This window comes from Lepidochelys kempii, chromosome 11 (assembly GCF_965140285.1).
Source record: "Lepidochelys kempii isolate rLepKem1 chromosome 11, rLepKem1.hap1, whole genome shotgun sequence".
In the NCBI taxonomy this organism is placed as follows: domain Eukaryota; kingdom Metazoa; phylum Chordata; order Testudines; family Cheloniidae; genus Lepidochelys; species Lepidochelys kempii.
In genome coordinates this window covers 23133518-23149974 of record NC_136390.1, presented here as the reverse complement: position 1 = coordinate 23149974, position 16457 = coordinate 23133518, and the positions used below count along the sequence as shown (strand labels likewise).

The following is a 16457-nucleotide window of genomic DNA, read 5'->3' as shown; positions in this document are numbered from 1 at the left end:
TATCTGTATTGTGGTAGCCTTTAAAAGCTCAGACCTCCACAAATACACACAGAGATGTTGTCCCGGTCCTGAAGAGCTTACAAGCTACAAGTTTACAAACTAGTAGGATAATTTTATCATCATGTGAAAAACAATAATAAAAAAACTTGCCAGTTCACCAACTGCAAAATTTGCAGTGCTTAGTTTTCTCTGCTAGCCTTTCTGAAAAAAAGGCAAAAGTTAAGAGCATTAAAATGGCCAAAGACAAGTCTCTGTCCATTCTTGTCCTGACCCTTTCAGCCCTCCATCATCTGTCTGAATCTTGTCACAGTAACAATCAGAGAATTGCTGCTTGCTCAACAACATTGTTTTCTACCTTGGTATAATATCTGTGCTACACAAGCCTATGGCTTATTTTACTCTGTGTCAGGCACAAAAGTTGCTCCTGGATATGAAAAATCTGGACCTTGCACTTCCTTTCATTGTATTTCATGCTGGCAACTACATAGCAAGAAGTAACTGGAAAGCTGTTTATTATTGGAGTTTCCTAAGAGAAAGTGTTCATATCTTATTATTTTATTGAAGCCGGAATTAATACAGAATTTTTTTCACAAAAAATGTATAAATGAATTTGTAATATTCTATGCAGAAAAAGAGAAATTAAAACTAAAATTTACTAAACTTCATCTTGTTTAGATTTAAAATTGCCTAGCATGTCAATGCTCAGATGCAACTTCAACCCACATACAGGGAGCTCATTTTGTTCCAGAGACCTTTTCTTAGCGAATGAAATGCAGCTCAAGTATAACTCATCTCTTCATCGATGATGTGAATTACAGCTTGTATGTTTTAAAGAAACCATTTATTTTTATGCTAAGTTATAAACCGGACTATGAAAATTACTCTAGCTAAACAAAAACATTAAGGAGTCCAAGAAATGAATGGGCAGGAAATAAATACTTATGTGTCAAAGCACTAAGACTGTGTTAAACTGTCAAAGATGTATGCAGGGGTTCCATTTGCTACTGAACTGATTCTTTATACTGATAGGACGGCAGGTCGGTTAGCATTAACAGAGATATCGAAAGGATGAGATTGTGCGTGTGTGTGCATGTATATACATAATACAGCTCAGTATTTGCATAAGGACCTTTATAGTCCCCAGGCCAAAATTTGCTTGATTAGTTCATTACACCTGCTACAAATAATTGGCTCTGGCTGAACAATTAAAAGCATAATAGCTTCTCAGCTCTATTATTGAAGTTTGAGAATCTCACAGTTTAGAAGTTATCACATGACCATGCACCTAATTTTATCACACAGTGATGGTAACATTAGTGCTGAGAATCCTGTGACTTCCATGTGAAAAAAACTCACTAAAACTCCACTCCCCAGAAAAACCAATGAGACACATCATCATTACATTCAGGTAATTGTTTGTAATCAAACATAGTAAGCTTTTGGATAAAAATATGCTGTAATATGGGCATACACTATCTCAAATACCAAAGGCTAATTTTGACTGATTGCTTACTTTATTAAGAAAATTTACTATTGTTAGATAAAACAAGTCACTAAAATATTTGATGTTTGATACCCAAAAACCCATAACAAAAAGAAATTCTGGAATTAGTGCTACAATAGAATCTTTAACTCAGCCCAATTGTGTATACCACACCAGTAGTTCTCAACCAGGTGTCCACAGCTCACTAGCCTCAAGCAGGTTTCAGGGGGGCCTCCAAGCAGAGCCAGCATTAGACTTTTTGGGGCCCAGGGCAGAAAACTGAAGCCCCACCACATGGGGCTGAAGCCCAGGTCCCTGAGCCCTGCCACCGGGGCTGAAGCTGAAGCCTGAGCAATGTAGCTTCGTGAGGGCCCCTGTAGCATGAGGCCCCAGGCAACTGCCCCGATTGCTACCCCCTAACACCAGCCCTGGCTTTTATAGGCAGAAAAGAAGTTATTGCTGCATAGGTGGACCGTGGAGTTTTTACAGCATGTTGGGGGGACCTCACAAAGAAAAAGTACTACACAACACTGAGTATTGATATAAGGGCCTTCTGGCTGTACTGAACCTTTTCTTCAGCTGGAAGATTATTTTACCTTCTTTATCCTGCCCTTTTCAGGAGTGCATGAAGGAGCCTCTCTTACCCACAATGCCAATTGTTGCATATATTAATCCAGAACCAGATTTTATTCAGTGCAAGTGCACACCATTTCACTTAACACTCAAGATGAGATCCTTTCCCAGAGGCAGCTGCTCTGTCAAGTGAACTAATGAAAAACCTCATTGTGGCTAAAACAATAGAAGTTGTGCTGAGACAGTCCCATTAAGGTAACAAACTATATGCCAACTTTCAGCCAAATTAGCTTGATATGATTGACATCAGAATTTGAAATGTATGATTAATAATCCAGCTAGCCATCCACTAGAATGGCTGCTACTGTATAAGGAATGTATGAATTAATTTGAAAAAACAGTAATGATCCTTCATTTACACAATACCTGTAATCAGGGATTAATCCCCCTATGATGAAAATATTTTATTAACTGAATGTATAAATTATAAACTGGACAGCAAAACTATATATAGTGCCTAGTACGTCTACCTACCTCAGTGGCAACCCTCAGCAACTGTGTAATAGTGAACAGCTCTCCTACACAACATTTTAGGACCGGAAGTTTAGAAACCCTAGATATACTTAATCCTACCTCAGCACAGGGGAGTGGACTAGATGACCTCTTCAAGTCTCTTCCAGACCTACAGTTCTATGATTATTTATTATCAGCATCATTCAAACACAGACAAAAAGACCTTCCTGGCAGAATTAAATTTGTTTCCTTTACCTGTTAAAATTTTAGCTTTCCTAGTCTCAGGATAGTTCATTTAGTTTGTCTATAGCACTGAGCTGGCCAATGTTACAATGTTGTATTATAGAATAACAAGTTTTAAAAGTACAAGGTATGAAAAATGTATTCTAAAAATGAACGAAGCAGATGGGACATGCAGTTCTAACTTAGTCCATTTGCATGTGGTGTTTTTTTTCCTCCCTCTCTCTTTTTTAAGTTCTCAGAGATTTATCTAGTGGAAAAGGTCAGCCTGCAGCAGAAGGGAAAACAAAATTCAAGTCTTCCAGCTTCAGGGTATGAAACTGCATAGCTGCTAAGGAAGAGGAGAGATTGGGCACATAACATCCTCACCTCCCACACTTGGCAACTCTCTATGCCTGGAAGCTGCCACCCAGGGCAAGCAGCCCAGGGTTTTCTACTCCTAGACTAAAGATCTCCTCACAAGTCTTCCACTTCTTGGAGGTGGCCCAACACTCTGTACTTAACTGGGACATAGCTGTGTCTTTCCCCAGCTAGAACTTCAGTGTATTGTACTATAGCTTCCTTCATCCCACTTCCTGGCAACTTCCTCTCAGAGTTCTGCCAGAGAAAGCTTGTTTCAGGCTGCAATCCCTTTAAGAGCTATGTTGTGACTGGTCATTATATGAGTCCATAGGAGTGTGGGCACATAAGTACCTAACCAACCCACTGCATGGGGTGTCAGGGGCTCGAGCCATTGTAGGCCTTGCACTTGGGACAGAAGGGGGACTGTTTCCCCATTTCCCCCTTTGTGGGCACAATGTCCCACAGGGAGGAGTAGGGAATAGGCAAGGCCATATTTCAAACCCCTCTGCACCAACTCACAGAGCTGGCTGGGAGAACAATCCATGGAACTAGCCCAAAGACTATTTTTGTAAGCGTTTCAGGATCTGCCCTGTCTCTCTAGTTCTAAGGTTCTGTCTTCATCATAAACTAATTATTTTACATTTCTTAATGTAAGCAGGGTCTGAATGAATTCTTCCCTGGCAGCTAGCTGGGAGGGGGAGAGACTTTAAGAGCAAACTGTATTTACATGAATACACCTACTCTGCTTAGATATCAAGAAGACAGAGCAGTGTTGATCAAATTAATCAATTTTGGCTGGTGTTGGGTTACAAATCACTTTAGTACTGAATGCAGGGGTAGTGAAATGCTGTTACCAATGTTGTCATTATTGTATGAATAAAGGGGAGCAAAAGTGTGCTTAACCTGTCAAATGAGGGAGTCTCCCTCAGCTGAAAGGACCTTGCTAAGCCAGGGGCTCAAATGCCAGAGCCCTGTGAAAGTAAGAGGGGTGGGGACAGGTGTCCCAGCCAGAAGGTGTGGACTCTCCCCAAGGGCTTTCCCCAGACTGGTTTAACTTGTTCCTCTCCACTGTTCAAAGAAAGAGCTAAATAGACTTCATTAGGAGCCTCTTTGTTATTTTAAATGCTGAATCAGAGTTAAAGTCAGTTGTGGTGAGGTAGTGTTTCTGCTCAGCCTGCAAAGAGCTGAAAATTACTAAGAGACTGATGTGCAGAGGTCACAGCACAGAGGCAGGTGGTAGCAGATGGTGACTGACAGTCGGCTGGCAAATAAGTGGCTGGTGAGGTGGTGAGCAGAATAAGTGGCTCACGAGGCAGCAAGGAACCGCAGCTGGCTGGACAGAGAGCAGAGTGGAGCAGCAGCTGGGGGGATGGCCTGCAAAGAGGAGGAGCAGCAGCTGGCAGGGAGGCCAGCAGAAAGGCGCAGTGGTTGGTGGGGAAGACAGCCAAAGCAAGTGCTCAGATACCAGAGCAAGTAAGGTCCCTTCTTCCCCATGTTGAAGGTGAACTCACAGATGTGCATCTGAACCCGGGCTCCTCTCTGACCAAGGACAACCCCCGTGAGTGGGGCATAAGGAGGGAGCAGAGAGGGGCACGGAAAAGGAACTTCTGGTTGTGGAACTCAAGAACCCTGCCCTGGTTGCTGCTGGCTCCACCTGGCAGAAGGATTACATTAACATTACATTACATTAACACTCAGTTCATCAGAAGATGAATATTCTATAAAAAAAATACCCTGTAGATAATTGGCAATAGTGTGGGCTCTGCCGTGCCTATATATGGGGTGGTACAGAATGTCCCCAACATTTCCTCTTGAGGAGCATAATATATATCCCCTTCTGTGGCTGACCAGCTATGCTGGCCCATGTGGAGAAGGCAGGTCCATAGTGCTGCCTCCTTTCCTCTTTTACCATGGATCACACAGCTTAACATGTGCAGACCTTATACAGATAAGTGCAAAGATTTTGATTATGACTGGCCCTTAAACAGGATAGCATAAGGTATGGAGAAAGCTTATTGTAGCTAGACAGGTAGGTAGATTGTTGTAAAGAGGCTGTTGAAGAGCACGTGTGAGAGGCGCATAACATCTTCCTTTTGAAGCCCTTGAAGTTGAAAGAAAGGGACAAAATCTTTTTTAGTGACTGTGTTACCTGGTTCATTTTAATACAATTCACAGTCAACCTATGGAACTCCTTGCCAGAGGATGTTGTGAAGGCCAAAACTGTAACAGAGTTCAAAAAAGAATTAGATAAATTCATGGAGGATAGGTCTATCAATGGCTATTAGCCAGGATGGGCAGGGATGGTGTCCCTAACCTCTGTTTTCCAGAAGCTGGGAATAGAAGACAGGGAATGGATCACTTCATGATTACCTGTTCCGTTCATTCCCTCTGGGGCACCTGGCATTGGCCACTGTCGGAAGACAGCATACTGGGCTAGATGGACCTTTGGTCTTACCCAGTATGGCCGTTCTGATGTTCTTATTTCTTCCAAGCAATACTGGGTATCTCCATCTTCCTTTCTTTACTTTTAATTCCATAGTTTCAAACATATATTTTTTGAAAAGTTTTTATCAGTTAAAGGTTTCTTGCAGAGGTGATTCTTTTAAAAAGTGTAAGTGGGGCATTACTTTTTATCTTTGGTTAAGTCTGGAACTCTTTCTTTTTTCTATTACAACTCACAGAACAAGTTGACAACGCAGAAAAGTAAAATCCAAACAAAGAAGACAGCAGCCAGTGGCACTCTGGGTCCCATGGGATGTTCCAAATTGCTAAAAGCTGTCACCATTGCCTGAAGTATCAGGTGTGAGGAGCATGCTGTTGTTAGTTGTTATATCTAGTGCCACTAAGGGCTACTCCTAAAAAGAAAACAAAACACAAAGCTACCATTCTCCAGAGCACTAGGCTTCTAAAATGCAGCTATGAGTGAATAGGTTCCCTGGAAAAAAAGAAAATTCTCTCACCAAAGTGGAAAGTGAAACAAGGCAAAGGTCCTGCCACAGAAATGGAAAGAATCTCTTTATCAGTGGTTCAGAAAATGTCATCTGTGGCCCATGAGTGACCCATATAGCTTTGCTGGTGGTGCACAGACAACTCGTCAGTCACATGGTACTGGCTTCTCCTCCTTTCATCGGCTAACTTTTATTAAAAGGTAGCTATATTACAGGCCTTGCTAATGTTAACTTTTCATGTAGTAACTGCTGTTGCTAATCATGTGATTTGGATTGCCAGTGTGAGAGGAGGCGATCCACACAAACGCGCGTGGGAGCACAAGTAATGCACAAGACAATACATTAGGACGGTTTCTGTGCTCTGTGGGAAAAAAAAAAGGCTGGGGGCCTTTGTGCTGGATCTTAAGTATCGACACAAAGAATCATTTGAAATTGTTCACGGTGACTTATGGCTCACAGAGCAGTTACAGCATCGGAACAGGGATTTAGAAGTTTTAGTAAAACTGGAAACATATCAAGTTGCAGGAATGAGAGGCAGAAGGGGAAACGGTTAGGATGTTTCAGATGGCTGTAGATAGAGGGGAGGGGACAGTGCCAGTCCAGAGAGACAGAGGTGTCCGTAAATCAAAGTGTAAATATACAACACAGGAACACTTTCCCCAAAGTCGAGAACTAGTCAAGCAAGGCCAGCTGTAAAAATGGAAGTGTTCAGGAAGTGTAGGATTCCTCAAGCATCTGTTGGTGCTATTAAGAGTAAGAAGTAAATGCACATTGGCAGTACTTGAGAATTATTTTTCTACATTAACCCTGACAACAACTGCCAAGTTCTTTGCTCATTTGCCACACAAATATTCATTGACGGGCACAGGAATCAAAACCAATTGAGAAACCAACTACAGGTGGAAAAATCAGGATCAAGACAACTTAATAAAAGACACCAACTGGCCGATATGATTAAGGGAAAGGCAAGGAAACAGAGAGAAAAAAAACATGCATTTGAGAACATGCATTGAAACTTCCCTGAAAATACTGCTAAAACTAGAGGATACAGAGTTGTAATCTCTTTAGGATATCCTCACAATTGGAACATACATCCATTAAAATAATCCTGTGTGTGTTACTAATGCACATGCTGCCACTCCACTGAAAATAACAGACTAGTCTTTGGCATATAGCCACAGCCCTACAGGAGAGGAGGTGATGCAAAGCCATTGTTGCAAACCCAAGGAGGGAGGCACAATCCCTTCTTGAATCCACCAGTGTGTAAAATGCATCATTGCTACACCCCTGCCTCCTTCTGGGCCCTCCTTATCTTTTGGGGATATTTGAACTTCTACAGGTGCATGTAGGGAGTGTTGCCTGCATTCCCCCAAGCATAGCGACTTCAATTATCCACAGGTCTTGCATGGGGAGGGGATGCTCCTTGAAATTCCTTGCTAGGACAAAGGTCAAACTGTCCCAAAGTGCTCAACTAAAAGCTAGGTTAGTAAAAATTGCAATCACTGAACTCTTTAAAAGCTAATATAGTTTAGTATTACAATAAACATTCAGTCCCCCTGTCATATTATAATCAAAGTATACTTAAAGCAGATGAAGGCACTTGGGTCTATCTTTTGCTTCATGATGCATGCTCCATATGGATCTCCCAGCCGTATTGTGTCTTACTGCTTAAGCAACACCTAAGTGTCACATCTCTTTGGTGCTCATTTCTAGGTCATGCCAGTTTCTTTATGCATCATGAGCCAGGGTTTCCTAATTATTTTTTCAAGTCAAGACTGAAAACAAAATCTGTCTTTTGTGTTACTGGTGTCATTCTGCTGTTCTCCTTGGTGTGCTCCTGTCTGTTCTTTTCTTTATCCCAGATACGAAAGAAAGTACCTTAAAACTACTTTGTATTTTCTAATGGGTTTCCACCTCTTTGTTTCACTTTTTATAAGAAATGTTCTTCCGGTAATACATTTATTCAGAGGGTAGTCACCCAATTTTTTTAAACTCCATTTCAGGCTGCCTGAGGGATTCAAACAAGGTTTGGTACCTATCATTAGTTGGGATAACTGGCTGTAATGATCATTTTTTGGTAAAACGCAGTACATTTTCTGCTGAACAGATAGAAAACCATATTTTAACTTGAAGCACAAAATTCATCATTTAAAATCAATATAACATTTAATTCACGTATACTTATTTGTGCTGTCTTTATATCTAGAAAGAAAGTCTATAAATAGTCCAAATTCACTTATTCTTTACAAAATCTTGGTAAATTGATTAGTTCTGTGCGGGATTCATTAAGTAACACAAAACTGCCTTCCACCCTTCCAGACCAAGTACACACAATACTTTTACATTGATTGTACTTTTAAACTATACATAAGCCAAGATATAAAACCTTTACAATGTTTTGTGTACAGATAGAGTAAAATACTTTAATATATTTCCTGGTTACGTACAAGGAGTATGAAGTTTGTAGTGAGAGAAAATGGCATCCATCAACAGCAGCTTTATCAATCGTGGTGTCAGTACTCCAATTTACTTTGAATTATTTATGTTATTGTCATGGAGATTAATCAAGGTCAAATGGGCAAAGGCCAACTCTAGTATACAATTTTTGCCCACGAGAACAACATGGAAGATGTGGATAACAGATTCCTTTGTGCCCAGTTGTTATGTAGGGACCTTGGTATCCCACAATCATACCACAGCTGCTACACTACGGCTGAATATGAATTTGGGGGATGGTGGTCATAGCCTACTGCTCCTCCTCATCATATAGGGTATGCTGTTTTGCCCAGCAAATACATGTTATTCATAGGCTTGTTAGCCATAATTCATACTTTCCCCAAAACCTATTCACACAGAGCAGCACACAGCTTCTGCAGAGTTCAGCATTATGGCACTCTGTGGCATACAGAATCCACTGACTAGTCTCCTGGTGATGTTTCCATTGCATTTTAGGGCCTGATTCAGTGCATGTGGAAGGCAGAGATTAGAGAGCTACTAGCTATGACTCAGTCTGTGTAACAATGAGGTGATGTTGATGGGCTGGGTCAAGCAATCAGAAGATACAACACGTACAACAAAGATTATATCTGCCCATATATTTGATTGAGGGGAAGAGGGTGTAATTGGATCCTTAGCTGCTGTTGAGTGATCAGGTAGCAATCAAGGATGTAACAGAAGGAGGAAACACAGGAGTTCTGGTAAGAGACTGACTTTTATTCCCTGGGTTAAATCATTTGACATATGTCAGGGTTATTAGAGGTGGTTACACACCATCACCTGTGAGGTATCCACTGAACAAAGTGGCTACGGTAACTACAACCTAGATAGAATTTTATAATTTGCCTCAAGGCAGGATATTGTCACTGAGTTTTTTTTTTATATAGAGTTTGCCACTATGTTCCATTCTACGCCTCTGTCGCATGAACACAAGGCAATTGAAGCATATTCTGCTAAAGGGTGTAGCCCACCACAATCACATTACAACTGTATCCCATGATCTGCCCTGGGTCCCAGCTGGTTTCCAGGTAGAATCACTGTATTGGTTTTGACCTAAAAACCCTAAATGGGTTGAGATCTGTCTCAGTTGTGACCAGTGCAGGCACATGAATTGGAGCTTCCTCAGGTTTGGAGTTCACTCCCCTTCTAGTCTGAAATAGTACAAATTTGTTGACTTTAAGGGCATATGGCAAGGCTCAACTACCTTCAAAGGATTTGAGGGGGGGAGGGAGGGAGGGAGGGTTCATATGCTCGGGGAAAATAAGACACTTTAACTTAATTTGACTGGTTGGTTATTTTGTTGAGTTGTGGGAGGGAAGGGAGTGCTAAGCTGCTGAATTTGTATATCCATTATATTCTATATAATGCTATAAAATATATTCATATATCATGAGATAAATGCTTGATCAATGACCTATAAATCAAAATAAATCAAATATATAAAACTTTGAAGCAATGGGCAGTCATTCCCACAAGGGAGCTCAAGGTGTAGACTTCAAGGGAGTTGATTCCTCAGGCATGTTAGAAAACACATTGACGTAATCCAATATTACAAAGAAATATCTCAGCACAATTTTGGCTGTTTAAAAAAATCAGTATATTTAATATGTTAAATGACAATAACAGAGTCTCAAAATATGGTCATGTTAGAGTCCATTCCTGATAATCTTACTAATGTGACTAATCTTTGCTCAGATAGTTTCATTAAAAGTCAATGGCCCTATTTGTGTCAATAAGGATCCCTAATGAGGATATTTTATGTGATTACATCATTCTTCCCCTAAAAAAAACTTTTTACATTACATTACATGTACTCATATTTTTTGATAATATACATAAAAAAGACATTCAGTACTATTGGAAACTCTCAGAAAATGAAATTTAGAAAATATATTTTATGGGCCAATCTCACAATCTCCACATTAAAAGTGGGGTAGGAAGGAGGTGGGTCTTATGTACACAGTCTACATTAAATTGCAGGGAGAGAGAGAGAGAGACCCTGATTCTGCAATGGGATCAGAATGGGCAAACTCGTAACCATATGGACTCCCACTAAAATCAGGATCCACCAGTATGAACCACATTGCAGGGTTGGAATTTTATTTGAATTTAAAAAATGAGAAGGTAGACAGAGTGGCAAATATTGGAACAGATTATATCCCTAGTTATAGGCCCTGATACTGCAAATACAATCACGTGTACAATTTAAAGCATGTTAGTAATCCCACTGCCATTAAAATTAAGAATGTCTGTGTTTGTTAGATTGTTTACTTAATGAATAAGGAGAGCAGAGAGACCAAAGGCCAATACGGTGAACTCTACATTCCTAAAACAAAAGCATTGAGAGGAACAGTGTAAGGAATAGTAAACTGCCCTAAATATCACTATCCACTTTGTATTGCAAGGCACAACCTGCAACATACTTCTCATTAGATGCTACAAATACATTGATTTAACTGACATTGTAATGTTCGTATATTTTGTTTAATAAATACAAAATCATTCTTAAATTAAAAGCTATATTCTTACTTTTATCACTGAAGAAAACATGCCTTGCTTTTCAGATTTTTGTAGCAATAATCTCATTTGAAAATAGGTAAAAATAAGTGCCCTTTTTATACGTCTGTTTGTTCCTTTATAGGCACTGGATTGCATTGAATTGATTGTATTACATTATGGCATTAATTTACATCACACTCTTTGCTAACTGAATGTGAAGATATAAGATGTGACCAGTGGATATCACTCAATGTCATTAATTGGATCATTTTTCTCAACATCCCCTTCCCGATATGTAACCTCTGGAATTGATATCTGTTTGGATTTATAAAAAACCTCAAAGAAAGCTACCTGCCAGTGGCCAATTCAAAAGTACTTCAGAGAGCAATCCAGGGAGTTACAAGAACTACAAAAATTACACAAATCCTTTCCAACCTACCACCAGTCACAGACTCTTTTCTTTTTTATTGTAATTGAAAAAGGTTCAATATCTGCCCTTATTTCAGGAAGGCCTAAAGAGCCTTGACAGGAAAACTGGCATTATATAACATTTTCTGACTTGCAGATCTACTTTTTCTATCATGCACTGTTAGCAAACAAACAAACACAAAAAATAGCATTCAACTCAAAATGAAACAAGGGGTGACCTCCGTAGTTTTCCAGTATGTACAAATTTGCTATCATTTTCATAAGGTGGAGTAAGCTGATGTTAAATAATGCTGCGTTACTCACCATTTTTTTTTTTTTACAGACTACGGGATTGATCTTGTTGTCAGTGAAATCAATGTCAAAATTCCTATCATCGCCAGTTTGAACAGGATTAGGCCCTTTCAGAGGTCCTGTATCCTAAGCTGAAGACCCCAATAAAAAAAGGAAATAACTTATTGGACTTAAAATTCAATAAGGGGTATAAACCTCAAAAACAAATCAGCAGGTCTTTTCAATAGTTGTCACTTTCCTGTATTCTCCTAGATTTATTTATTTTACCAGAAGAGGTACACTGAACTTTGCTAGTTACTTTCTTCATTAACACATACATGTTTGGGAGGAGCAAGAGCAAGAGCTATGGAAGACAGAGAAGCTGAATGGAGCTGGTATACTGGAGCCTGAGAATTCGCCTGAGTGTAGAACACCTCATAGCAGTTTACTTTAGTTGCGGTGGACATGCTTCAATGCCCTGTTCCCTTCTTTTCGGATGATCTCTTTAGGAATGCTACAGTAGTCAAGTGGTTAATGCTTCAAAAGTTACCAGTCAAAATGCTTTTGGGATTAACATGTGATGTACACAGAAACACATGAGACAGACAGGCTTATCTCCATTTCCTTATAGGTCCTTTTGCAGCAGTGGGTTCATGGAAGATTCATGGATCAATGCTCTAAGGGAGACCACAGAGCGCAGTATTTCAGTTACCTACAGCATTGCAAATGTCACCCTATTGGGAGGCACCACCACATTGTGATGAAAACATAAAGCAACTGAGGTCCCTTATACTCTATATTATATCCATCCCTAGTGACCTGTACTACTGGTTTTATTGGCATTGGGCCAAACCCTGTGATCCTTATTCAGTTTTAATCAGATAAATAGAAACTCTGACTCAATAGGAACAAAAATGAACCGTGATCTGTAACTGAAGTAGGTCAGATCATGAATAAGGTGTAACAGCCCCTGAAACTTCAAACCCAGTAACAACTGGATGTCTAACATGAAAACAGTCTGAAACCATCTGGTATCCCAGGTATGGCAACTATGAATTTTCAAATTAACCTGGAAGAGCTGTTATCTGCACTGATGTTGAAGTCATCCAGGACAGAAGGTCTGCTGGCTCCAACATTCAGATGAGAAATATCTCTGTCAACTCAACGGGAAAATCAGTGGAGTAGCAAGGTGCCTGTACACCACAACTATTCCTAATTTAAACTTAATCTAGATTCTAACATGAGAAGGACAAACTAACCCAGATCTGGTGTAGAGCACAATTTACATATTAAATCAACTGCATCTCTTCTCTGACCCTCTCTTGGCTCTGGCTTAATTAAAGAAAAGTCTGGAGGTTCTAGGCTAATAAAGACCCTATCCCATCATCCAGCCAGGTTTTAGTTATACAAGTAAGCGCATTTATACAAAATAAATACCTGGTAAAGGGAAAGCCTCTAGGAAAAGTTAATTAAGGAGTGAGATTGGATTTATAATAACCTGTATTACTGTCTGATATCAACAACATTTATCTATGTGTGTGTGTGTGTGTGTTTAGGTGTGTATCTTTATAGGCACCAATGTGCTACACTGTGTCTCTGAATAGTTAAATTTTAAGTTATTACATATGTATAATCAGAAATGTATGTATCACATCACATACTCCCTTTGTATGCATGTTGAACTGTAAAACATTAAATAATATATATGGGAAGTACGCCAACTCTGAGTGGCATGGAAACCCTGGAGATTGGTGAATAATATATAAAACCATTTCTTTGTTAGCAGCACGTGTCCTAGCTTACTGAGTCTTGTGCTGATAGCTCACTTTTAGGAACTCACTATGTCAATCAAACTTAAAAATCCTTCCCAAACTTTCTCCCACTCTTTTACAAAAGAACAATCAGACAAAAATCTAACTTCCAAGACTGAAACAAGACCTCTTCTTACATCTCTTCAGGGGGAATCAAAGCCTGTGTGGCATTCAAGAATCACAATATGCAAATCATGCCAAAATGTTTTAAAACATAGAAATAGCAGATAAGTAAATGGAGCCTGCTTTATAACCCAATAATTTGACTTCAAGGCAAATCTAACCATTGGACGTTTTTACTTTAGGCAACTGGGGGGTTTTGTGCACATCACAGAGGTGAAGTTCTCAACGCATGTAGGGAGATGTAGACTGCATTATTCTCTAGTAATCCTTAGTAACTGTCCACACTGCCATCAGAGTCTCTAGTACGTGGGCAGCAATTCCACACAAAGGGCTGATGGTTTTAGAAGAGACATTCCCACTGTAAGGAACTGGTTAACCATTCCCAGTACCACTTGGATTGATTAAATATCCCTTAAAATGAAAAATGTAAAGAAGAAAGGGCATCTAAGCAAATAAAGGTCACCATTAAAAATTAATGTGATAATTGTTGGTATCCAAGAACAAGAAGATGACAAAGAAGTTACTAAATGTGTGTTGTGTACATAAACAATTATGACATCATAGGTTTAATCAAAACAGATTTAAGTACAGTACTGGAAAAGCAATGAGATATAGATCCTTTGCAAAGACGGCAGGTAAGAGAAATTGTCAGAGAACACTTTTCTATACTAAGAAAGAAGATTTGAAAAAAAAATAACAGGAGCAAGCTACCTTGGAGGAATTGTTGGGATAATGTCATGATGAAAGAGGATAAAGTAGGTATTTATCAAAACAACTTTAAACATCACGATTGAGAGAATTGAAGGAACTACAAACAAACAGGCAAAGGGAGGTAAGAACTGGGACTTGTTATATTAATGTTATAAATAGAGGGATCTATTTGTTGATGTGAAATGTAGGAATACCTCTTTAGATAAGGCAGGGCCCTTCTGATAAGCTGGAAAACCTGTGGCAGCAGTAGGGCTCAGGTTAAGAGGAGCTTCACAAGGATGCATATATTACTGTGAATCTTAGCTGTACTCCTCACTCCCCCACGCACCCACATATAGAGAGTATAACAGCCATCTGAACACTCAGGCTCTCTCTCCTGAGTGGGAAAAGGGAAAGGAGAGAAGAAAGAAGTACTTAATCCCAATGCCAGCCAGGAAGAAGAGAATAAAGTGATCAAACCCTGACTCCAGTTAGAGACGAGCGTATTGCTTGATTATGGGAAACTCCTATAGCATTTAAGAGGGATGAACCCTATAGGGTGCTATAGAAATATTAGAGAATTCCAAGAGTCTATGCATTTAACAGATAACGGATATCTTTTAATAGTTTGGAGGTTTTAACCATTCTGTAGAACAGTGGTTCCCAACCCTTCCAGACTACCTTACCCCTTTCAAGAGTCTGATTTGTCTTTCGTACCTCCAAGTTTCACCTCACTTAAAAATTACTTGCTGACAAAATCAGACATAAAAATACAAAAGTGTCACAGGGCACTAGAACTGAAATATTGCTTACTTTCTCATTTTCTCATTTATAAATATAAATTCAAATTTGAATACTTACATTTCAGTATATAAAGCAGTCACTGTCTTCATGAAATTTTAGTTTGCACTGACTTTGCTAGTGTTTTTATGTAGCCTGTTGTAAAACTTGCCAAATATCTAGATGATTTGATGTACCCCCTGGAAGACCTCTGCGTACCCCTGGTTGAGAACTAGTGCTGTAGAATTCTATAACAGGGATATAATCATCTGACTCTTGCACAGCCCACTTAATCTGCTCTTGGGAAGTTTTCTCAGCCTAAAATTTCCTTTTCTCAATTTTATCCCATGACCTTTTCCATGTAGTCCCTCATGGATCCCAGGGACCACTGCTGACAGGAGAAGTCTCTCTTAGCCTGGCTGTATTGCTATAGAAAGCACTAAAGCGGGGTGGGGGAGTGCATACCTAACATCGAGACACACAGGGTCACTCTACAGATGGTCCAGAATCCCACAGATCCCTGGGGAGCTAGCAGGTTTAAGGATATGTGCTGAAACCTTTTCTGTGGCTCTATTGTGATGGTATGGGGGAATCTGCACAAAGGAATCCCCTGGACATTTTGATGTAGAGAGCCTCCTGTGATTCACATAGTTTAACTTCTCCATAGTTGGTGTTTACACTGGTATAAGTGACAGGAGAATCAGACCTCAAATTTTACCCTTTCTTTGAGTAACACAAAGCTCATGGCATGTAAGATGGGAGCCTATAGCAACTAGGATAAAACAGTGAGCATCACACAATTGGGCTTGCAACTAACAAAATGAGATCTCAGCAAAGAAAACACAATCATTGCATTTTTCGAAAAACATTGGAAATGAAGAATAGGAATGAATGATCTCAGGCCCACCGACAGAAATTCTGGTTCCCAGGGCCGGAGCAGGGCCCAGGGCAGAAGTGATGAATCTGTCACTTCCGGGACTGCCCATGCCGGCCTGCAGGGCCCCCCAAAGCACAGGGCCTGGAGCGGTCTCACGTGCCTAGGCACCGTGTGCCCTGCCCAGATGACTTAAAAAGGCAATTGCCCTTTACCCACCCCTGTCGGTGGGTCTGAATGAGCTAAAGAAATGAAGGAAAAGGAGGTGGAGGACAAAAGGAAAGTCTTCTCAAAGATAAATTAAGATACAAATAAAGACAATGTGTTCTATCTGTCCAGTAATAAATATACCAGCAGTTAAAGGAGGCCAATTAGGATGAGCAAGG

At 40.0% G+C, this 16457-nt stretch overlaps 1 protein-coding gene across 7 annotated transcripts in view; it reads right to left on the bottom strand.

Moving 5' to 3' along the window:
- The window catches only part of ARHGAP15 (Rho GTPase activating protein 15), a 463932-nt gene that overhangs the window by 250975 nt on the left and 196500 nt on the right, over positions 1-16457 (bottom strand). The gene's annotated exons all lie outside the window — the stretch shown is intronic.